Source organism: Coregonus lavaretus (genome assembly GCF_964263955.1).
Source record: "Coregonus lavaretus genome assembly, chromosome: 3".
Classification (NCBI taxonomy): Eukaryota; Metazoa; Chordata; class Actinopteri; order Salmoniformes; family Salmonidae; genus Coregonus; species Coregonus lavaretus.
Genome location: NC_139990.1, coordinates 30,649,116 through 30,674,269, shown reverse-complemented (window position 1 = coordinate 30,674,269; position 25,154 = coordinate 30,649,116). Strand labels below are relative to the sequence as shown.

Here is a 25,154-nt window from a genome sequence, read left to right as displayed (position 1 = left end):
ATGGAATTACGGTAACGGAATTTCATCATGGGTGTCACGTTCGTTGAAGGACGGGTCAGACCAAGGCGCAGCGTGAAATGCATACATGTTTATTATCCAAAATAAATACACCAACAAAACAACGTAACGTGAAGTCCTCAGGCTAAACACAACACAAGCCTATACACGGAACAAGATCCCACAACTAATGATAACAAACAGGCAACTTAAGTATGATCCCCAATCAGAAACAACGAGCGACAGCTCCCTCTGATTGGGAATCACACCCGGCCAAACATAGAAACACACAACCTAGAATGAGAACATAGAAATAATAACATAGATCTCCACACCCTGACTCAACATACTAGAGTTCCATAAGTCAGGGCGTGACAGTACCCCACCCCCAAAGGTGCGGACTCCGACCGCACAAACCTGACATAACAGGGTAGGGTCCGGGTGGGCATTCCGCCTCGGAGGCGGATCCGGCTCCGGGCGTGAAGACCACATTCTCTCAGCCTCCCCGTTGCGCCCCTGGTCAGGTCTGGACCTCGGCGCGCTGCTTCCCCTCTCCCTCCTCCCACGATGCACCAAGCCCTGTCTGGACCCTGGTGTGGGAGACCCCAAACCTGGAGAGGGGCTGACGTCTGGGCCTGGATCGGCAATCCTCCTGCGATGCACCAAGCCCTGTCTGGGCCCTGGTGTGGGAGACCCCGAACCTAGAGCAGGGCTGACGTCTGGGTCTGGACTGGAGCCGCTGACCGGAGCTGGACTGGGCATCGGTGGAGCGGACTGCTCTGGCTCCAGCGTGGAGCTGCTGACCGGAGCTGGACTGGACCCCGGTGGAGCGGACTGCTCTGGTTCCGGAGTGGAGCCACTGGCCGGAGCTGGACTGGGCACCAGTGGAGCGGAGTGCTCTAGCTCCGGAGTTGAGCAGCTGACCGGAGCTGGACTGGACCCCGGTGGAATGGGCACGGGCCGTGCCGGACAGGACACACACACCACTGGTCTGGTGCGAGGAGCAGGAACGGGCCGGGCCGGACTGGACACACGCAACACTGGTCTGGTGCGAGGAGCAGGCACGGGCTGGACCGGACTAGGAACACGTACCACTGGCTTGGTGCGAGGAGCAGGAACGGGCCGGGCCGGACTGGCGACACATACCACTGGCTTGGTGCGGGGAGCAGATACGGGGCGTACCGGGCTGGATACACGCACCACTGGTTTGGTGCGAGGATCAGGTACGGGCCGTACAGGACTGGTGAGGTCCACTGGTGACACAGTGCGTAGAACCGGAGCAGGATATACTGGACCTTGGAGGCGTACTGGAGGTCTGGAGTGTACAGCTGGCACAACCCATCCTGGCTGGATGCCCACTTTCGCACGACACGTGCGGGGCGCTGGCACAGAACGCACTGGGCTGTGCATGCGCACTGGCGATACAGTGCGTATCTCCGCATACCTGGGTTCTTCAATTAATCCACGCTCCTTATGTTGTCTGACCAGCTCCTCTCTCCATGCATCTACTACCTCCTTCTCCCTACGAGCCTCCTGCAGTGCCTCCTCTTGAATGGAGCTCTCCCGCTCTATTCTCGCTATCAGCCCCCGTAATGTGGTGGCCTCCTCTCTTACCCTGCAGATCCGATCCTTCTCGCTCTCTCTCGGCAATCCTCCTCCAGTGAGGACTCCTCCGGGAGCCCCCACGAGTTAGGGAACAGAAACTCATCAACGTCGTCATCCTCCGACTCCTCAGTATAAAACTGTTCCCACTCTTGTTCCCATGGTCGTAGGGACTCAACCTGGAAACCCACCGGGTGCAGTGGTCGGGGTTCTTCTCTCGCTCCCCGACCACCCCTTTAGCCCCCCCCAAAAAAATATATTGGGGCTGCCTCTCGGGCTTCCTCCTCGGCCGGCGCCTTCTGTGTTGCCGTTGCTCCTCTCCTGCCTGGGCTTCCACCTTCGCCCAGGGTCCTTTCCCCGCAAATATCTCCTCCCAAGACCAAATCTTCCCCACCTGTTACCAGGGTGTTTGCTCCTGGGCACACTGCTTGGTCTGTTTGGTGGGATCTTCTGTCACGTTTGTTGAAGGACGGTTCAGACCAAGGCGCAGCGTGAAATGCATACATGTTTATTATCCTAAATAAACACACGAACAAAACAACGTAACGTGAAGTCCTCAGGCTAAACACAACACAAGCCTATACACGGAACAAGATCCCACAACTAATGATAACAAACAGGCAACTTAAGTATGATCCCCAATCAGAGACAACGAGCGACAGCTGCCTCTGATTGGGAATCACACCCGGCCAAACATAGAAACACACAACCTAGAATGAGAACATAGAAATAATAATATAGAACTCCACACCCTGACTCAACATACTAGAGTCCCATAAGTCAGGGCGTGACAATGGGTCCCTGATCTGTACTACACAGAAGAGCATAATTATGTATATGAATGTCATTCTCCTCATGTTTCACAAGTTTGGACAGCACAGTAGAGTACAGTGCAGTACAATACAGAAAAGCAGAGTAGAGTAGGGTAGATTGGAGTTCTGTGCAGTAGAGTACAGTAGAGTTCAGTAAAGTATAATAATAATATAATATAATATGCCATTTAGCAGACGCTTTTATCCAAAGCGACTTAGTCATGTGTGCATATATTTGTACGTATGGGTGGTCCCGGGGATCGAACCCACTACCCTGGCGTTACAAGCGCCATGCTCTACCAATTGAGCTACAGAGGACCACAATACAGTACACATTAAATGTACTATACTCTACTTTTCTTTATTGTATTTTCTTTTACTATTATATTGGACTGTACTCTACTGTGCTCTACTCACTGTACTGTACTCTACTGTGCTGTGCTATACAAACTTGTGAAACATACTTGTGAAACGGTCCGTCTGTGGACGTTAACATCAAGGCCAGGGTGGACTGACAACTGCTTTTCAACATTCATGGATGTCCGGTGTTGGTCGGCGCTCAATGGGTTAGGATACTGGTTAAAGTAAATGGAAAGAGAGGGGGCTCATGGGTAGGTGTCAATAAGAGCTGTGAGAAGTGACATTAACTGGAGACTGAGAGTGAGTGAGTGAGTGTCCAGACTCAGACTGTTTTAACACTCTTGGTTTGACCACCAGATGACAAAGATAACAGTTATCAGCTGAACATAAGTATGCCAGTGGAAGGGATCACAGTAGCAGGTGACCCAACTGTGGTTTGTGACTATTATGATTTTCCGTTGTAGCCAATTCAGTTGCAGTTATTCCGTGACAGATGCTTTGGTAACGGAGTTGCGAGTTTTAAATCACTTAATAATTCATAAACAAAATTGATATCAGTAAAATCACTATAAATAATTGGTCTACCATTACTTGTTACTCATGAGGGAGAGACATTAGAAAATATCTTAAAGATATGTGCACAAAGCAATATTTCTTAAACTTACAGAAGGTAAACAATTTCTCCAAAACTGAATACAGTGGGGGAAAAAAGTATTTAGTCAGCCACCAATTGTGCAAGTTCTCCCACTTAAAAAGATGAGAGAGGCCTGTAATTTTCATCATAGGTACACGTCAACTATGACAGACAAAATGAGAAAAAAAATCCAGAAAATCACATTGTAGGATTTGTAATGAATTTATTTGCAAATTATGGTGGAAAAAAAAGTATTTGGTCAATAACAAAAGTTTCTCAATACTTTGTTATATACCCTTTGTTGGCAATGACACAGGTCAAACGTTTTCTGTAAGTCTTCACAAGGTTTTCACACACTGTTGCTGGTATTTTGGCCCATTCCTCCATGCAGATCTCCTCTAGAGCAGTGATGTTTTGGGGCTGTCGCTGGGCAACACGGACTTTCAACTCCCTCCAAAGATTTTCTATGGGGTTGAGATCTGGAGACTGGCTAGGCCACTCCAGGACCTTGAAATGCTTCTTACGAAGCCACTCCTTCGTTGCCCGGGCGGTGTGTTTGGGATCATTGTCATGCTGAAAGACCCAGCCACGTTTCATCTTCAATGCCCTTGCTGATGGAAGGAGGTTTTCACTCAAAATCTCACGATACATGGCCCCATTCATTCTTTCCTTTACATGGATCAGTCGTCCTGGTCCCTTTGCAGAAAAACAGCCCCAAAGCATGGTGTTTCCACCCCCATGCTTCACAGTAGGTATGGTGTTCTTTGGATGCAACTCAGCATTCTTTGTCCTCCAAACACGACGAGTTGAGTTTTTACCAAAAAGTTATATTTTGGTTTCATCTGACCATATGACATTCTCCCAATCCTCTTCTGGATCATCCAAATGCACTCTAGCAAACTTCAGACGGGCCTGGACATGTACTGGCTTAAGCAGGGGGACACGTCTGGCACTGCAGGATTTGAGTCCCTGGCGGCGTAGTGTGTTACTGATGGTAGGCTTTGTTACTTTGGTCCCAGCTCTCTGCAGGTCATTCACTATGTCCCCCCGTGTGGTTCTGGGATTTTTGCTCACCGTTCTTGTGATCATTTTGAGCCCACGGGGTGAGATCTTGCGTGGAGCCCCAGATCGAGGGAGATTATCAGTGGTCTTGTATGTCTTCCATTTCCTAATAATTGCTCCCACAGTTGATTTCTTCAAACCAAGCTGCTTACCTATTGCAGATTCAGTCTTCCCAGCCTGGTGCAGGTCTACAATTTTGTTTCTGGTGCTCTTTGGTCTTGGCCATAGTGGAGTTTGGAGTGTGACTGTTTGAGGTTGTGGACAGGTGTCTTTTATACTGATAACAAGTTCAAACAGGTGCCATTAATACAGGTAACGAGTGGAGGACAGAGGAGCCTCTTAAAGAAGAAGTTACAGGTCTGTGAGAGCCAGAAATCTTGCTTGTTTGTAGGTGACCAAATACTTATTTTCCACCATAATTTGCAAATAAATTCATTAAAAATTACAGGCCTCTCTCATCTTTTTAAGTGGGAGAACTTGCACAATTGGTGGCATGCGTTTTTCTGGATTTTTGTTGTTGTTATTCTGTCTCTCACTGTTCAAATAAACCTACCATTAAAATTATAGACTGATCATTTATTTGTCAGTGGGCAAACGTACAAAATCAGCAGGGGATCAAATACTTTTCCCCCCTCACTGTAGGTATTTTAACATTACTATTTTTTTAAACACACACAAAACAACATTTGATTAATAAAATATTTAATCAGTCATCTACCTCTTTGCGAGAGGGATGGGATCTGATTTAATTGGTCCTCAACTCATGGCTTAGACAATGGAGTTAGCCTGGAGTTAGCCTGCCCCGGAGCAGTTTAGTGCTGAAGGATTCGTTGCCATAGAAATGTACCTGGCTAAAATGTGAGCCACTTTCATGTCACTGCTTATCAAAGTTACCTCCTCAAACCAGATTCGTAGTATAGGGCTCAAGTGGGAAGGTGGTAATTACCAGTTGTGAAGTTATAGCCTAAGTACGAGTTGGGTGCATTCACGTTTGGAACTGGAAAATACCATCAAACATGGAGGTCATTAGAAGCCTTGTGATTGTTTTGCTCTTTTTGCCCATTGATTTAAAAAAATATATAATCATGCATCAATCTACACACAACACCCCATAATGACAAAACAAAAACAGGTTTTTAGACATTTTTGCTAATTTTTTTAAAAGAAAAAACATAAATATCACATTTGCATAAGTATTCAGACCCTTTACTCAATACTTTGTTGAAGCACCTTTGGCAGCGATTACAGCCCCGAGTCTTCTTGGGTATGACACTACAAGCTTGGCTAAGCACACATTCAGAGACTTGTCCCGAAGCCACTCCTGCGTTGTCCTGTTGGATGGTGAACCTTCGCCCCAGTCTGAGGTCCTGAGCACTCTGGAGCAGGTTTTCATCAAGGATCTCTCTGTACTTTGCTCCGTTCATCTTTCCCTCAAGCCTGAATAGTCTCTGCCACTGAAAAACATCCCCACAGCATGATGCTTCCACCACCATGCTTCACTGTAGGGATGGTGCCAGGTTTCCTCCAGATGTGACGCTTGGCATTCAGGCCAAAGAGTTCAATCTTGGTTTCATCAGACCAGAGAATCTTGTTTGGTGGAGTGCTGCAGAGATGGTTGTCCTTCTGGAAGGTTCTCCAATCTCCACAGAGGAACTATGGAGCTCTGTCAGAGTGACCATCGAGTTCTTGGTCACCTTCCTGACCAAGGCCCTTCTCCCCCGATTGCTCAGTTTGGCTGGGTGGCCAGCTCTAGGAAGAGTCTTGGTGGTTCCAAACTTCTTCCATTTAAGAATGATGAAGACCACTGTGTTCTTGGGGACCTTCAATGCTGCAGAATTGTTTTCTTACCCTTCCCCAGATCTGTGCCTCGACACAATCCTGTCTCGGAGCTCTACGGACAATTCCTTCGACCTCATGTCTTGGTTTTTGCTCTGACATGCACTGTCAACTGTGGGACCTTATATAGACAGGTGTGTGCCTTTCAAAATCATGTCCAATCAATTGAATTTACCACAGGTGGACTCCAATCAAGTTGTAGAAACATCTCAAGGATGATCAATGGAAACAGTATGTACCTGAGCTAAATTTCGAGTCTCATAGGAAAGGGTCTGAATACGTAAATAAGATATGTTTTTTTTTTTATAACTTTGCAAAAAATTCTAAAACCCTGATATCGCAATCTGGGGTATTGTTTGATGAGCATTTTTTTTTATTTAATCCATTTTAGAATAAGGCTGTAACGTAACAAAATGTGGAAAAAGTCAAGGGGTCTGAATACTTTCCGAATGCACTGTGTAAAGTATATCCAGAGCTCCTTTCACTTTCTAAATCAAAAGGAAGATGAACAGAATCAATTTTGGATCAACAATTTATATTATTTTCTTACCATAAAAAACAACTACTGAAGATCCCGCCATGCTTGCCGTTTTTTATTTGACAAATGATGTCAGAGGTGCAAGTGGGAAACTCGGAGCACGGGGATGATCGACGAGTTTCCCTCTAGTAATTACCAGTTGGAGGGGTGTTCAAGTGGATTTTTCCCAGTCTTACGCTGGTATTTACAAAATTAGTTGAGAAACCTGCCTATTTTCCTTGAATGTACATAATGTCACAATTTCAAAGATATACGATATTACAGAGAAGTTTATCTCACATCTCTGAAAAGATGTATAATGTTGTGCTTCTTGTTCACATAATTCATGCTAATGTTGGTTTTTGAGGTAGCACCCAATTGACTCCTTGAAGGAGTGCACCCAGAATGCACCAAGCGGCCCATTGAAAACGTACGGATAATGTACAGAATGGACATTAATACGAATCGAATGGAGTTTCCCCATCTCCTAATTTCTTAAGGTATTTCTGATCCTACGCTCCCTAGGTGGGTGACCCCGAAATAGCCCTAAGTGACCCCAAATAACATAAATGTTCAAACCTCAACTACATTAAAAAAAATTATATCAACTCATCTTATTACTCTGACTACACTCAACTCAACATTGTTTATCTGGACATGCATGTTGGTTGTGTCTTGATCCAGCCAGGAGCGATGCTTTTACTCCTCGGTGCCCGTCCAACCAGTGCCCCCGCTGATCCAGACTCTGCAGGGGTACCTACGAGCCCTGGAGCCTCTGATACCTGAAGAAGAGCTGGTCCACACCCACAAGAAGATCCAAAAGTTTTGTGGAGAGGGGGGACTCGGTCCGCAACATCAAGAGGGACAGAAGAGATGAGCTAGACACTCAAACCATTGGGTATGCAAACAATGTGGGAAATTGTGCACAATTTGTAACCGACTGATTTTCACGTAAATAGACTGAGATAAGAAAATATCAGTTTTTGATGACACCTGATAGTACACCCAGACAATGCATGGTGCTAATTTGAAGTTCACTCTATGGCTCAAATTGCCTTTCCACAGCTGCCTTCCTTTCTGGACTGTACTGCATGATTGATAGTTGTTTTGCTGTTGTCCTCTCCCCTGTCCTCTACTGTAGATATCCGACTGGTGGGTGCAGTGGGTGTACCTAGAGAGCAGACAGCCCTTGCCCGTGCATTCTAGCGCAGCCATCTCCCTGCCTAAGCAAGACTTCTCAGACTGGAGGGGCCAGCTTGTGTGAGTGCCAGGTAATTAAAGACGTTCAGACGTTCATAGATGACCAGCAGGGTCAAATAATAACCATGGTGGCTGTAGAGGGAAGGGCTTTTTCTGCATTGAAAAGTATTGAAAAAAAAAAGAAAATGATTTGGGACAGGGACAGCTAGGAATCGTCAAGCCAGGTAGTCCTGAGGCATGGTCCCAGGGCTCAGGTCCTCTGGGAGGGGAGACATGGAATGGAGAGAGGGGAATTAGTGAGAGCATGCCTAAGACAGGGTTTCCATTAGGAAAATGTGGTGCCGGACATTTAACCGGTAGCATTTTAATTTACCGGACATTTGAGAAATTTACCGGACCCATATGCATTGGGTGCGTAACCTGATTAGGGCATCCACCACAGTGCTGAGAATGACAGAAATCACATTTAGATTATGGTAATTCATCTTAACAGAACATGCATCTCCAGGATGCAACGGAGTGCATCCTTCTTAACGAATTCCGATGCGCACTTTGAAGATGTTCGAATAATTGTCCATATTTACTTTTCCTCAGCCAACAAGATGAGTAACGAACAGCAAAATCACTATCCTTTGTCAATCTACAATCCCCTATAGTATAACTTTTTACCTATTCTATTGGTCTGCTTGTCGTTCTGGGCGAGTTCCAAACAGACTCTGGGACAGTTGTAGGACGATAGATCCAAAATTCATTCAACCAGTACATCAACAAAAACGTTAAAAAGCAATGAGGCTGATGCAACAGATCAGAATGTTTAGCTTAAAATGTTGATAAACTATTATTGCTTCACATTATAAGCGCAGCAATGTGCACATGGCAGTAGGCTATGTGCGAATGTTTGTTCCATAAAGCAATTAGCTGGAAAACACCATTGTCAAAAGTAAACCGCACATGCAAGTGGTTTCATGTGACATAGATGAAAATATCCATTAGACATTTAGAAAGAGGGTAGATCTAAAGATGCAACAACTAGCATGGGTTGCTAATATGACTAGGATTGTGTCTTTGGCTACTGGACAATGAAAGAAAGTTGATTTGAAAACCAATAGAACATGAGAGAAATGGGCTACTGGTTTCAATGGCATATAGAAGTCTTTATAAAAGATTTGCCTCCAAGTTTCTATGATTGGATTTTGCCTAGGCTACTTTGAAGCAAGGTAAGACATGCCTCATAATATGAAGTAAAACATTCAGGTATCAAACAGTTAAGTATATGTTTTCAAAATGTATATGGTCTTCAGCTCATATTGCAAAGTGGTATGTGACGCACTGAAGCCTGACAGATTTTCTGTATCTGTATGCTGTGCGTGTGTGATGAATACATAGACTAACGAATATTCTACTAATTTATGCAAATGTCCCTATAGACCGACAAGCATGACTGGTCAAATGTATTTCCATCAGTTAATACGCTAAAAAGCATTATTTTGCTATGGGCTTTTCATTTTTTATTATTTTTTTTTTATCGGCCAAAAGCCGGCTATTACTGGCAACCGCAAACCCTGACCTAAGATCACACAGTACACCAGATAAGACAGACTGACCCTAGCCCCCCGCAACATAGGCTATTGCAGCATAAATACTGGGGTCGGAGACGGGGAGTTACCCTTGGACAGGGCAAACCAGGCAGGATATAACCCCACCCACTTTGCCAAAGCACAGCCCCCACACCACTTAAGGGATATCAACAGACCACTCACTTACTACCCTGAGACAAGGCAGAGTATAGTCCACGAAGATCTCCCACACCGCACGAGCCCAAGGAGGTCAGTGACTCAACATCAGTGACTCAACCCACCCAAGGAAGGGGAGTATGGCGAAAAAGACCTGGCATGACATGATGCGCCCTCCTAGGGATGGAATGGGAGAGCGCGAACAAGCCAGTGACTCAGCCCCCGTAATTGGGTCAGAGGCAGGGAATCCCAGTAGAGAGTGGGGAGCTGGCCAGGCAGAGACATCAATGTTGGTTAGTCTCCAGTGCCTTAACATTCACCTTCGCACCCCTGAACCAGACTACACTCAATCATAGGACTTACTGAAGAGATGAGTCTTCAGTAAAGTCTTAAGCGTTGAGACCGAGTCTGCTTCTCTCACATGGATCGACAGACCATTCCATAAAAAAAGGAGCTGTATAGGAGAAAGCCATGCCTCCAGCTGGTTTCTTAGATATTCTAGGAACAACAAGGAGGCCTGCGTCTTGTGACTTTAGCGTCCGTGTAGGTATTTACATCAGGACCATATTAGAGAGATAAGTAGGAGCAAGTCCATGCAATCCTTTTTAGGTTAAAAGTAAATCAGCCCTAGCCTTTTTTTTCTTTTTTTTGAGGGTAGATCAGCTTTAATATTGCAGATAGATTGTAGCTTCCATCAATGTAATTGTCTGCATCACTTCCAATCCCCCATATATTTTTTACGCCATCCCATCTGGTTTGCGCTTAGTGGGACTATCATTTGTTTTTCAACAGGACAATGACCCAAGACACACCTCCAAGCTGTGTAAGGGCTATTTGACATAGGAGAGTGATGGAGTGCTGCATCAGATGACCTGGCCTCCACAATCACCCGACCTCAACCCAATTGAGGTTTGGGATGAGTTGGACCGCAGAGTGAAGGAAAAGCAGCCGAAGAGTGCTCAGCAGATGTGGGAACTCCTTCAAGACTGTTGGAAAAGCATTCCTCATGAAGTTGGTTGAGATAATACCAAGAGTGTACAAAGCTGTCATCAAGGCAAAGGGTGGCTACTTCGAAGAATCTAAAATATATTTTGATTTGTTAAACACTTTTTTGGTTACTACATGATTCCATATGTGTTATTTCATAGTTGATGTCTTCACTATTATTCACTATTATTCTACAATGTAGAAAATATTAAAAATAAAGAAAAACCCTTGAATGAGTAGGTGTGTCCAAACCTTTGACTGGTACTGTATATATATATATATACACACACTTTAAAATATATTTTCCTTTATTACTTTCTAACCATACCACCCCTCCCCTAATTGGAGTAAACTAGTGAACAACAACGCTTAGGCCTCTACTTCCAGCTTATACATACTATATACATTTTATGGACACAGTCTAGTTCTATTTTGTTTGTTTTTACTCCTATACTTCCTCTACCTCTCCCATCTATTTCTGATGTCCATCCAGTTTGATTTCTATTTGCCATTTCTTTCAAACTGTGCTCTTTCACAAAAGTTCTTAACCTATAACCTACAGTTGACGTCGGAGGTTTACATACACTTAGGTTGGAGTCATTAAAACTTGTTTTTCAACCACTCCACAAATGTCTTGTTAACAAACTATAGTTTTGGCAAGTCGGTTAGGACATCTACTTTGTGCATGACACAAGTAATTTTTCCAACAATTGTTTACAGACAGATTATTTCACTTATAATTCACTGTATCACAATTCCAGTGGGTCAGAAGTTTACATACACTAAGTTGACTGTGCCTTTAAACAGCTTGGAAAATTCCAGAAAATGATGTCATGGCTTTAGAAGCTTCTGATAGGCTAATTTACATAATTTGAGTCAATTGGAGGTGTTCCTGTGGATGTATTTTAAGGCCTACCTTCAAACTCAGTGCCTCTTTGCTTGACATCATGGGAAAATCAAAACCTCAGAAAAACAATTGTAGACCTCCACAAGTCTGGTTCATCCTTGGGAGCAATTTCCAAACGCCTGAAGGTACCACGTTCATCTGTACAAACAATAGTACGCAAGTATAAACACCATGGGACCACGCAGCCGTCATACCGCTCAGGAAGGAGACGCGTTCTGTCTCCTAGAGATGAACGTACTTTGGTGCGAAAAGTGCAAATCAATCCCAGAACAACAGCAAATGACCTTGTGAAGATGCTGGAGGAAACAGGTACAAAGGTATCTATATCCACAGTAAAACGAGTCCTATATCGACATAACCTGAAAGGCCGCTCAGCAAGGAAGAAGCCACTGCTCCAAAACCGCCATATAAAATCCAGACTACGGTTTGCAAATGCACATGGGAACAAAGATCGTACTTTTTGGAGAAATGTCCTCTGGTCTGATGAAACAAAAATAGAACTGTTTGGCCATAATGACCATTGTTATGTTTGGAGGAAAAAAGGGATGGCTTGCAAGCCGAAGAACACCATCCCAACCAGCAGGTTGAGGGTGCTTTGCTGCAGGAGGGACTGGTGCACTTCACAAAATAGATGGCATCATGAGGAAGGAAAATTATGTGGATATATTGAAGCAACATCAAGACATCAGTCAGGAAGTTAAAGCTTGGTTGCAAATGGGTCTTCCAAATGGACAATGACTCCAAGTTGTGGCAAAATGGCTTAAGGACAACAAAGTCAAGGTATTGAAGTGGCCATCACAAAGCCCTGACCTCAATCCTATAGAAAATATGTGGGCAGAACTGAAAAAGCGTGTAGTTAGGAGGCCTACAAACCTGACTCAGTTACACTAGCTCTGTCAGAAGGAATGGGCAAAAATTCACCCAAATTATTGTGGGAAGCTTGTGGAAGGCTACCCGAAACGTTTGACCCAAGTTAAACAATTTAAAGGAAATGCTACCAAATACTAATTGGGTGTATGTAAACGTCTAACCCACTGGGAATGTGATTAAATAAATAAAAGCTTAAATAAATCTCTCTACTATTATGACATTTCACATTCTTAAAATAAAGTGGTGATCCTAACTGACCTAAGACAGGGAATTTTTATTAGGATTAAATGTCAGGAATTGTGAAAAACTGAGTTTAAATGTATTTGGTCAAGGTGTATGTAAACTTCCAACTTCAACTGTATATACGTTTTACGGACACAGTATGTTTTACATTAGTTATGTTGTTGTTATTAGTTCCAACCTTAAGCTCCATTCAACCCCTCCAAACTATCTCTTAACACCATCCATATTGAATTTCTATTTGCCATATGTTTTTCAACTGTGCTGTGATGTGATGTTTCACAAAAGTTCTCATTGTTTCTACAGATTGTAAATTGAAAATAAACATTTTTGCTAAAAGTATTATTATATTATTGATCGATTGACTATGACTTTTCAAATCACCCAGTAGTGCTTTCTGCAGGGTTAGCTCCAGGTAAATATTGCAATTCCTGGACCTGTGAACAAAAACAAGCTACATATGGACAGTACCAAAACAAATAATCTATTGATTCTGTTTCTTCGCAGCAAAACCTGCAGAGCTGGGAAGGTTGTATCCCCCATATAAATAACATTCTATTGGTTGCAAGAATTTTGTATAATCATTTAAATATAACAATTCTAAGTTTTGAATCTGCTGTCGTTTTGCGTATCAGTTCATAAACCATGTGCCATGGAATTGGTACGTCAAAAATATCTTCCCAACTATTTCGCAATCTATATGGCACGGCTGTCAATTTTTTGGTCCTTAAATGAAACTGGTATACTTTTTTATTTATCACAATTTCCTTTAACCAATGATGGTCTTTAATGCAGGGCCGACAGACAAGTTCCTTACTTTTTCCCCCTTCCACTTTCCTCTTCCATTTTTGCGGTAATGCTGCAATTAGTTGGTTGTAATTTTAGGTAGAGCAGACATTTCCATATGTTTTTGTTAGCTGCATGCGCGACATAACTCCACCAGTCCTACCTATGATTTCATTTACGAAGATTATACCTATTTTTTTTTTATAAAAAAATGTTTTTTAAAATCAATTTGTATATTTGAGTTTAACCACAATAGTTGTTGTATTATTTGTTCTGTCGTTTCTAGTGGATGAAATTGAAATTGCAACCAACTTTCTATGGCTTGTTTTAGAAATAGTGATATTTGGGTTGATATTGACTGGTTCAACACAGACTACAGTACTAACACTGTTGATTGCATTGGTGTAGTAGGTGATACTACAATGACAATAATAAAGAAAATACTTGGCCTCCGTGTAGTCGATGTTTGCTTGGCTATGAAATTCAACACGGCTCTGAGCTGAAATGAAAGTGACACGGACCAAAGCAAATGGAGGCGTGTAACACGATTATCTGCTCTCAGTGTTGATGTAACCTTTACAAAACACGGTCAGAAGCGTAAGAAGGCTCTGGTTGGCTTTAGTGCCCCCTAACAACCTCATTCTATTTTAAGTAATTGTTTGTGACCCAGAGCTGGCGGTGTTATCCTGGGTTCAGACCATGTGCTGCCATCCTGTGGCCAAATTGACAACTGTCAATACATTTGTATCCCAATGGAGTGAAGATTCATCTTTATAATTTGAATTGAACAGCTAGCCTAGGCCCGTATTCATAGTGTCTCAGAGCAAGCGAGCTGATCTTGGATCAGGTCCATTCATTATAATCTACAAGGCAAAAACGGATCCTAGATCAGCACTCCCACTTTGATGCTTTGTCATTTTAATTTTGTCATACTGTTCCCCCAAGACTGATCAACGACCTGGATATCCGCTGCTTCAACTTTCAGAGGTTTGGGAAGGAGTTGCCCAAACGGCACAACCAGAGTCCCAACTCCTTCATCCAGGTGGCACTGCAGCTGGCCTACTACAAGTGAGCTCATAGGAATCACTTACAAAGGGCATTCAGCCTCAAACTAGGATACTGTATGCAATAATAAGGATAATCTGTGTGCAGTTGATGTTGTTTTCACACTTTGTGGTACTGATTTTCATAGATGTGCTAGTAAATGTTAATACAAGAAGCATTATATTATCATGGTTAATAAATGAGTCGATTTATGTTCTTGGCAGCCAACCTTCTGAAAATGTGGAATATCTGCATTTTCAAATCAAATTTCTGTAAATTAAATTGTGATTAGCAGCAATCACTGTGTCCATAACCAATACCTGAATTGCGTTCAGTACGACACAATGTTGTGCAACATTGAATTCAACCGAAACAGTACTGTACTGAACATCCGGTTTAAAAACGTTGTGATTATGGTGGCACAAAAGGTGCTGCAAGAGTTTTGAGAGTTCAGATGGTCACACCCATATTGATAAGGCCATAACACACCCACCAAACGGGAGTAGGCATACCTCAAAAGGCTGATGAAGAGCGTTGTGCACCGTTTTGGGGAAACGTGTCATTCAGTTCCAAGCGTCACGCAACGTAGCAAACTGAACGCACCCCTGTTCTCCCCTTCTCCTTCTCTCCATCAGAGTTCACAATGAGGTCTGTGCCTCCTGTGACATCGCCTCCCAAAGGATTTGAGGGGCCGCACAGACTACATCCGCTCTCCCACCAATCAAATGCTCAAGTTTGTGTTTGCCTTTGACGACCCCTCTATCTCGGTGAGAATCATACTCAGGGCTTGACTTGTTTCAGTTGTCCGAAAGCTTAAGTTAGTTAAAATATGTTCTAACACACTATTTTTACATCATTGTATGATGCAAGGAATCACTTTACCAAATAAAATACATTATTATTACCATAGGGAATCAGACAAAAGTGTAGGCTACCCTCTGCCTATTGGCTTCTTTGCATATTCAAGCCTACAACACTGCCCCTTTAAGGCACTCCTGGAGGGTGGTTGGGCCCCCTTACTAGCCTATAAAATATTGCAACATTACAATTACAAGCAAATACTTTTTTTATGTCTTTATAAAATAATTCTCTCATTCAATTAATTATGGATCAAATGACTAAGGTAGGCTACTTCAAAGCAAGGTAACTAACTAAGGCATGTTTTGTCTATAACCTTGTAAGGCTATAAAATATTGAGGAGATGACAGCATGTGAGTTATGTCAATTAGGCTAGAATATTTGTCACAATGTTGAATAGAGTGGAATCACAGCTTTCCAACAGTGTCAGGTTTATTTCTCAAGTCCCAATATTGAGCACTTGAGAGAGAATTTTACAATAGGAGTATGTAGCGTTGGTTTATTTGCGGTCAGGTGGTTGACACACCATGGCTTTTCCAGGATTTTCATGACCGCACAAACCCTGGTTGCTGACCATAAATTAGCTATAACTGGGTAAATAACACAAACTAGCAACGAATATCAGCATATGTGCACATTATCTCCTATTGATCTCAAAAGCGCATCTCGCGACCTCAGGTGATTCAAAAATACTTGTTGCCGGTCAATGCAATACAATACAATTCTACTCGTTGCGCTCTGCAGAAATTAGGATAGCGGGTCGCAAAACATTGCATCCAGAAGACACTGATCCAATTCTGATCGGAGTAATTGTTTGATATTGTGATTTTTGGGTTATAAAAAAATAAAAAATCAATTCAGACAACTTAATATATATATATATATATTCTGCTTGTCGGATTCTTTTTTTTGTATTTATTTTTTTACTTGTCCTGGACAAGCGTTAATGTTGAGCCCTGATACTAATAGCGGTTTAACCATTGTCAACCAATCTGTGGTTGTTTTAACTACCTTAGTGGAATGCTCTGATTGTAACGTTGCTCTGGATAAGAGTGGCTACTATATGACTAAATTCGAAATGTAACTGAGCTTAAATATTAATTCCGCATTTGGGGAAACGGTGCCACTTTTCGCCCCAGCGCCTTTGCAATGAAAAAAAGTGTTTGTTCAAAGCTGGAATTACTCAGAAAGGCCGTAGAGACCTACGTCACTCTTACTGATCAGGTAACTAAATGCTTCTGCTGCCATACTCAGTATTTAGGTGTCACTTTTCTGTCACCTAACTACCTTTCTAATCAGGCGTTCAAAGGACAATCCATCGACCGCCACCTGCTGGGCTTGAAACTTCAGGCCATTGAGGAGGGACTGAGCGTGCCCAGACTGTTCATGGACACTGCTTATAGGCTGGCCACCCACTGGAAACTGAGAACTGGACACGTAAAGTACAACTCCAGTGGAGGTTGACAGTATTGCAATGACAGAAAATAATTATGTAATCTGAAGGTGAGTGTCAGATAATGCAATGTTATATTGTGTCTAATGTGTCCCTCTCCATTTACATGTAGTTTAGTATTATCTTTTTGTGCTCACTTGTAGCTTATCAAAGTCAACACAGTGCCATCGATCTAGCCAGATAAACATGTTTACGTCAGGTATTTGTTGTCCTTGTACAGTCCCTCCAGGATTCCGTGATTAGAAAATTTGTAGCAAAATCAACAATGCCCCACATAGTATGCGAGAGCAAATTTGACCAATCACCGCACTATTTCCGCATAAAACTGTCAAATCATCTTAATATTATCACAAAAAAACTGACCCATCGCCACAGTACAAAAAGTGGACTCGCAATTTAATCCAATCACTGCAACTTTACCGCATTATATGGTTCAATCAAACCACACTTCAATAAACATTTTCCCTAAACAGTGCATTTTCGCGAAAGATTGGAGAAAATCATTGCATATTGCCATGTAAAATGTCGGAATTGCCGCAGCAAAATCAAGCATTTTTACCTACAAATGGCAGAAGCCCCCAAGCCGGCTCCCAACCCCAGGCAGACAATTAATATGTATCCTTGTATAGCTGTTGGTTGTCAGGTGCATTGGGTCAGGGCCGGAGCAGAGAGCCGCAAGGGGATGGGTCCCCCGGAAGAGGGCCAGGTAGCCCAGCCAAACAAGGCCAATGTCCAGCACATTACCTACTAGATTTTTAGAAAGGAATAATAATAAGCAATACAAAAGAAACAGAAAACAAAATGAGTTTCTGTAGTGTTGCCATGATGAAATACAGACTTTAAAGTAACTGTTCAGTGTTTCCAGATTTTTATGAAATACAGTGCATTCGGAAAGTATTCATACAGCTTGACTTCTTCCACATTTTGATACGTTACAGCCTTATTCTAAAATGGATTCAATTGGATTATTTCCTCATCAATCTACACACTATACCCCATTATGACAAAACAAAAACAGGTTTGCAGAAGGTTTTTCAAATTGATAAAAAAATCTAACTCAGTACTTTGTTGAAGCACCTTTGGCAGCAATTACAGCCTTGAGTCTTCTTGGGTATGATTACATTTTACATTTACATTACATTTTAGTCATTTAGCAGACGCTCTTATCGACTTACAGGAGCAATTAGGGTTAAGTGCCTTGCTCAAGAGCACATTTACGTCATTTAGCAGACGCTCTAGTCCAGAGCGACTCACAGATTGATGCATTCACCCTATAGCCAGTGGGATAACCACTTTACAAAAAAAAAATTTTTTGGGGGGGGGGGTAGAAGGATTACTTTATCCTATCCCAGGTATTCCTTAAAGAGGTGGGGTTTCAAATGTCTCCGGAAGGTGGTGAGCGACTCCGCTGTGTGTGTGGGGGGGGGGGGGGTAGAAGGATTACTTTATCCTATCCCAGGTATTCCTTAAAGAGGTGGGGTTTCAAATGTCTCCGGAAGGTGGTGAGTGACTCCGCTGTGGGGTGGGGTGGGGGTAGAAGGATTACTTTATCCTATCCCAGGTATTCCTTAAAGAGGTGGGGTTTCAAATGTCTCCGGAAGGTGGTGAGCGACTCCGCTGTGTGTGTGTGTGGGGGGGGGGGGTAGAAGGATTACTTTATCCTATCCCAGGTATTCCTTAAAGAGGTGGGGTTTCAAATGTCTCCGGGAGGTGGTGAGTGACTCCGCTGTGGGGTGGGGGGGGGGGGGGGGGGTTGGCACAAGCTTGGCACACCTGTATTTGGAGAGTTTCTCCCATTCTTCTCTGCAGATCCTCTCAAGCGCTGTCAAGTTGGATGGGGAGCGTCGCTGCACAGCTATTTTCAGGTCTCTCCAAAGATATTAGATCGGGTTCAAATCCGGGCTCTGGCTGGGCCCACTCAAGGACATTCAGAGACTTGTCCCGAAGCCACTCCTGCGTTGTCTTGGCTGTGTGCTTAGGGTCGTTGTCCTGTTGGAAGGTGAACCTTCGCCATAGTCTGAGGTCCTGAGCAGCTTTTCATCAAGGATCTCTCTGTACTTTGCTCCGTTCATCTTTCCCTCGATCCTGACTAGTCTCCCAGTACCTGCCGCTGAAAAACATCCCCACGGCATGATGCTGCCACCACCATGCTTCACCATAGGGATGGTGCCAGGTTTCCTCCAGACTTGACGCTTTGCAGGCCAAAGAGTTCAATCTTGGTTTCATCAGACCAGATAATCTTGTTTCTCATGGTCTGAGAGTCCTTTAGGTGCCTTTTGGCAAACTCCAAGCAGGCTGTCACAGGCCTTTTACTGAGGAGTGGCTTCCGTCTGGCCACTCTACCATAAAGGCCTGATTGGTGGAGTACTGGAGAGATGGTTGATATTCTGGAAGGTTCTCCCATCTCCACAGAGGAACTCTGGAGCTCTGTCAGAGTGACCATCGGGTTCTTGGTCACCTCCCTGACCAAGGCCCTTCTCCCCCGATTGCTCAGTTTGGTTGGGCGGCCAGCTCTAGGAAGAGTCTTGGTGGTTCCAAACTTCTTCCACTTAAGAGTGATGGAGGTCACTGTGTTCTTGGGGACCTTCAATGCTGCAGACATTTTTTGGTACCTTTCCCCAGATCTGTGCCTCGACACAATACTGTCTCTGAGGTTTACTGACAATTCCTTCGACCTCGTGGCTTGGTATTTGCTCTGACATGCACTGTCAACTGTGGGACCTTATATAGACAAGTTTGTGCCTTTCCAAATCATGTCCAATCAATTTAATTTACCACAGGTGGACTCCAATCAACTTGTAGAAACATCTCAAGGATTATCAATGGAAACAGGATGTACCCGAGTTCAATTTCGAGTCTCATAGCAAAGGGTCTGAATACTTATGTAAATAAGGTATTTCTGTTTTTTATTTTTAATAACCTGTTTTTCGCTTTGTCATTATGGGGTATTGTGTGTCGATTTATGAGGAAAACATTTTATTTAAATCAATTTCCGAATGCACTCTATGTTGAGTTTCCCATGAATAACCTTGTCGAGGCCTGGAGTTAAGCCAGAGGGCCACTAGGAGGCAGGGTTCGATAGTCATCCCAGAAACATTTGACAGAGTGAAATACAGTATATACAACCAGTATGGTTTGATCATGGGACACGACCAGAATATGTGCAGTAAAGTGGATTTTCCGCCCTTGTAGAGGTCACAGGTGGGGTCCAAGCAGGGTACATCTTAGATAGTCTATACTTGGTTCAGTGCATACGACAGGGATCTCCAACCCTGTTCCTGGAGAGCTACCTTCCTGTAGGTTTTCAATTAAACCCCAGTTGTAACTAACCTGATTACACAGAGTCTACAAGGTGTCGAAAGCATTCCACAGGGATGCTGGCCCATGTTGACTCCAATGCTTCCCACAGTTGTGTCAAGTATGAAGAAAAAAAAGGATGTATGCACTCACTAACTGTAAGTTGCTCTGGGTAAGAGCGTCTGCTAAATGACAACAACAAAAAAACACACACAAAAAAAGTTGTCTGGATGTCCTTTGGGTATTGGACCATTCTTGATACACACAGGAAACTGTTGAGCATGAAAAACCCAGCAGCGTTGCAGTTCTTGACGCACTCAAACCGGTGCGCCTGGCACCTACTATCATACCCTGTTCAAAGGCAATTAAATATTTTGTCTTGACCATTCACCGTCTGAATGGCACACATACACAATCCTTGTCTCAAAGCTTTAAAATCCTTCTTTAACCTGTCGCCTCCCCTTCATCTACACTGATTGAAGTGGATTTAACAGGTGACATCAATAAGGGATCATAGCTTTCACCTGGATTCACCTGGTCAGTCTGTCATGGAAAGAGCAGGTGTTCCTAATGTTTTGTACACTCAGTGTCTAAATGGCTCCTAGCCTCCCATGCATAATACTTTCTGTCCCTAACACTAAAACAGAAACTAAATAATATAAAAACGAAATAGAAATGTTTTTATCAAACTGAATAAAAACTAGTAAATCAAGTCTGAACTAACTGAAACTAAATTTCAAATACAAATCTAAAAATGTTTTAAATAGAAAATCACAAAACTATAATAACCTTGCCTGGCATACGATGTACTAGTTTAAGTTAAATGAGACTGTCTAGCGCAGCTAGAGGAAGAGTGTATTTTTTACAGAATTTGACTCCATTCCTCATATGACAGTGTACAATCTAGGTATTGTTCCCATTGTGTTTGATTTTCACAATGGGTGCAGATTGCATAGAGCAAATAATGGAATAGATAGAAGCGATCTTAGCTTTGTGATTGAGCCCTTGTATCAGAAGTGTCCACAGTACTGGAGTGGGACTGAGTTATAAAGTTGCTAAACATTTTGCTTACAAGGTTTTGGATCTGCAAATACACTAAACAAAAATAGAAACGCAACATGTAAAGTGTTGGTCCCCATGTTTGAGCTGAAATACATTTTCCATACGCACAAAAAGCTTATTTCTCAAACATTTTGTGCAAACATTTTTTGACATCCCTGTTAGTGAGCATTTCTCCTTTGCAAAGATAATCCATCCACTTGACAGGTGTGGCATATCAAGAAGCTGATTAAACAGCATGGTCATTACACAGGTGCACCTTGTGCCAGGGGACAATAAAAGGCCACTCTAAAATGTGCAGTTTTGTCACACAACACAATGCCACAGATGTCTCAAGTTTTGAGGGAGCATGCAATTGGCATGCTGACTGCAGGGATGTCCACAAGAGCTGTTGCCAGAGAATGAAATGTTAATTTCTCTACCATAAGCCACCTCCAATGTCGTTTTAGAGAATTTGGCAGTATGTCCAACCGGCCTCAAAACCGCAGACCACGTGTAACCACGCCAGCCCAGGACCTCCACATCCGGCTCCTTCACCTTCGGGATCATCTGAGACCAGTCACCCAGACAGCCGATGAAACTGTGGGTTTGCACAACCGAAGAATTTCTGCACAAACTGTCAGAAACAGTCTCAGGGAAGCTCATCTGTGTTCTCGTCGTCCTCACCAGGGTCTTGACCTGACTGTAGTACGGCGTCATAACCAACTTCAGTGGGCAAATGCTCACCTTCGATGGCCACTGGCACGCTGGAGAAGTGTGCTCTTCACGGATTCATCCCGAATTTCAACTGTACCAGGCAGATGGCAGACAACGTGTATGGCGTCGTGTGGCCGAGTGGTTTGCTGATGTCAACTTTGTGAACAGAGTGCCCCATGGTGGCGGTGGGGTTATGGTGTGGGCAGGCATAAGCTACGGACAGCGAACACAATTGCATTTTATCAATGGCAATTTGAATGCAAAGAGATACCGTGACGAGATCCTGAGGCCCATTGTCGTGCCATTCATTTGCCGCCATCACCTCATGTTTCAGCATGATAATGCACGGCCACAAGGATCTGTACACATTTTATAGAAGCTGAAAATGTCCTAGTTCTTCCATGGCCCGCATACTCACTAGATATGTCACCCTTTGAGCATGTTTGGGATGCTCTGGATCGACGTGTACGACAGCGTGTACCAGTTCCCGCCAGTATCCAGCAACTTCGCACAGCCATTAAATAGGAGTGGGACAACATTCCACAGGCCACAATCAACAGCCTGGTCAACTCTATGCGAAGGAGATGTGTCGCGCTGCATGAGGCAAATGGTGGTCACACCAGATACTGACTGGTTTTCTGATCCACGCCCCTACTTATCTGTGATCAACAGATGCATATCTATTCCATAGATTAGGGCCTAATGAATGTATTTCAGTTTACTGATTACCATCTATGAACTGTAACTAAGTAAAATCTTTGAAATTGTTGCATGTTGTGTTTATATTTTTTATCAGTGAATATATATAAAAAAGTATTTCCTAATTTATTTTTTAAATTGGTTATCAACACCTCATTTATGGTCTACGATTTTCAGATAATCTGCAAGACACACATTTAGGAAACTACTGTGAATACCAATTTAAAGTAAAGAAATCGTCAGTAAAACTATAAAAAAACATATTTTGCGACATGTGAAAGTAACTTAATACCCTGTCTTCCTTCTTCTCCCACACTTCGAACTACATTAAACCCCCTACACTAGGTGCCTGCAAACACGGACAGTGTGATGTGTTTCGGACCCCTCGTTCCCGACGGATACGCTGTGTGCCACAACCCCCAGTCCGAACATGTCCACTTCTCCATAACAGCCTTCAACTGCTGTGAGGAGACCCAGGGTGAGACACTGGCCGCCACACTGCACAGCACCCTCTGCCAGCTCCAGGAGCTACTGCAGCCTACTGTATGGTGCTGTGCTGTCAGACACAACAGGGGTATATTCATTAGACACCAAATATAAGAAAAGAGACTAAAACTGGGAGGGACTACCAGGTCTTGTCCAATAAGAAACGCTCATTTTCGTTTTCTGTTTAAAACGCTTTCAAAATGTGTTCAGTTGTGTGCCCTAATGAATATAACCCAGGACTGCTATGAAAAACAATGAGTCAGAGGTGCCAATTAATGTTTTGATTAAAGGAATATGTGGCCTTTGTTGTATGTGCTAGCATTAGCTTAATTTGCTGATAGGTTTAAGCTATTGATTGTACTTAAGGGCAATTTAATATTATTGTTAGAACACTTTTATGTACCTACTTAAGGAGAATCTAAAGCCATAAGACTTTACTTTATAAGCTAGGTTTGTCTGGCTAGAGGTCCCCTGTAGCTCAGTTGGTAGAGCATGGCGCTTGCAACGCCAGGGTTGTGGGTTCGTTTCCCCGGGGGGCCAGTATGAAAAATGAATGCACTCACTAACTGTAAGTCGCTCTGGATAAGAGCGTCTGCTAAATGACTAAAATGTAAAATGTAATGCATTATTGACACGCCATGAGATGTTTTATTTTACTGTATGGTATGCATATTTCTTTAATGCCATGGGATGATTTTACTGTATGTCCAATCTGGCTATTACTTATTCATTTTGTGGGCAGATTCTTGAAAAAGGACCAAATGTTAACATGCTTATATGTCTATACATGCCTGATGCTTAAGCTTTAGCTGGTACTCTGATTATTGTTGCTGAGCTTCCCCTGCTTGCACCACTGGATGTGTCATCTCTATGGCATGGGGAAGTATCCATGGCATTGTAGTTCTTCCTGTGCTTTTGTAATTTAATTCCTTGTATTCACTTTAAAATGAATGTAATTCAGCTATTTTGTTCAGCAGAGCTCTATTATTCATGCCCCAGCTTGTCCTGTTTTGTTAGTAAAGCCCATTTTAAATAGAAATACTATGTTGCAAATGTGATTTTGTGGGTGAGCTGAATAGTAACCAAGCAAAACATAATTCAATACTTGTACTTTGGTATGATGACCAGGCCTTGGCTACATCCGGAACATTCAGCAGATCGATTTGGTAAGTATGTAACCACGGTTATGTGAGCTATATGGATCACTCCAATATATTGGTATCACTCCGCGGCGGAGGGATACATCCGAGGTGAGGATTTACAGATTTACTCATGTGTACACCTGTGTCACGGCTGGGGTCCGCCCCTATATATAGACCCCATGGCCGCGACACACGTTCTCTACATCATTTTTGAAGCGCCTCTAGCACCGTAGAGGATTGGAGTGATCCATATAGCTCACATAACCGTGGTTACATATGTAACCTTCGTTATGTTTCACTATATTGGATCACTCCAATATATTGGTATACCTGTTCCAGATTTAGTCGGTGCTAGAGGGACCTGGCCAGCCAGCGGCGAAGTCCCAGCGCGGAACTGAGACGCAGGGGCCGTCAATGTGGAAGGGGGGTTCCGGCACAGTCCCCGGAAGGGGAGGCGACACCCAGGACCGCTGAACCAACCGCAGAGGAAGGTGCCACATTTACCCGATAGTACCTAGCAAAGGTGCAAGAGGAAGCCCAGCTGGCCGCAGCACAGATATCAGCGAGGGGCACTCCTCTCAGTAGAGCCCAGGACGCAGCCACACCTCGTGTTGAATGTGCTACCACAGATCCCAGCACTGGCCTGCCAGCCAGGCGGTATGCTGTCGTAACCGTGTCCACGATCCAGTGAGAGAGCCTCTGCTTTGATAGACCAGCCCCCAGGACTCTCTCACCATAGCAGACAAAGAGCTGGTCTGTTGTTCTCACTGACCGTGTCCGCTCCACATAGGCAGCCAGTGTCCGCACAGGGCACAGCATGCCGGAGGGAGACCCAGACTCCCCCGCCACTGCCGGGGGTCTTAAGCAGACAGGATAA

At 43.5% G+C, this 25,154-nt stretch overlaps 1 pseudogene across 1 annotated transcript; it reads left to right on the top strand.

Moving 5' to 3' along the window:
• On the top strand, positions 1-25,154 carry LOC311107068 (carnitine O-acetyltransferase-like; annotated as a pseudogene). The gene is made up of 10 exons: positions 1-11; positions 7,505-7,642; positions 7,886-7,904; positions 7,962-8,080; positions 14,489-14,611; positions 15,223-15,354; positions 16,619-16,669; positions 16,745-16,882; positions 22,995-23,192; positions 25,068-25,154. The product of its transcript is annotated as a carnitine O-acetyltransferase-like (transcript).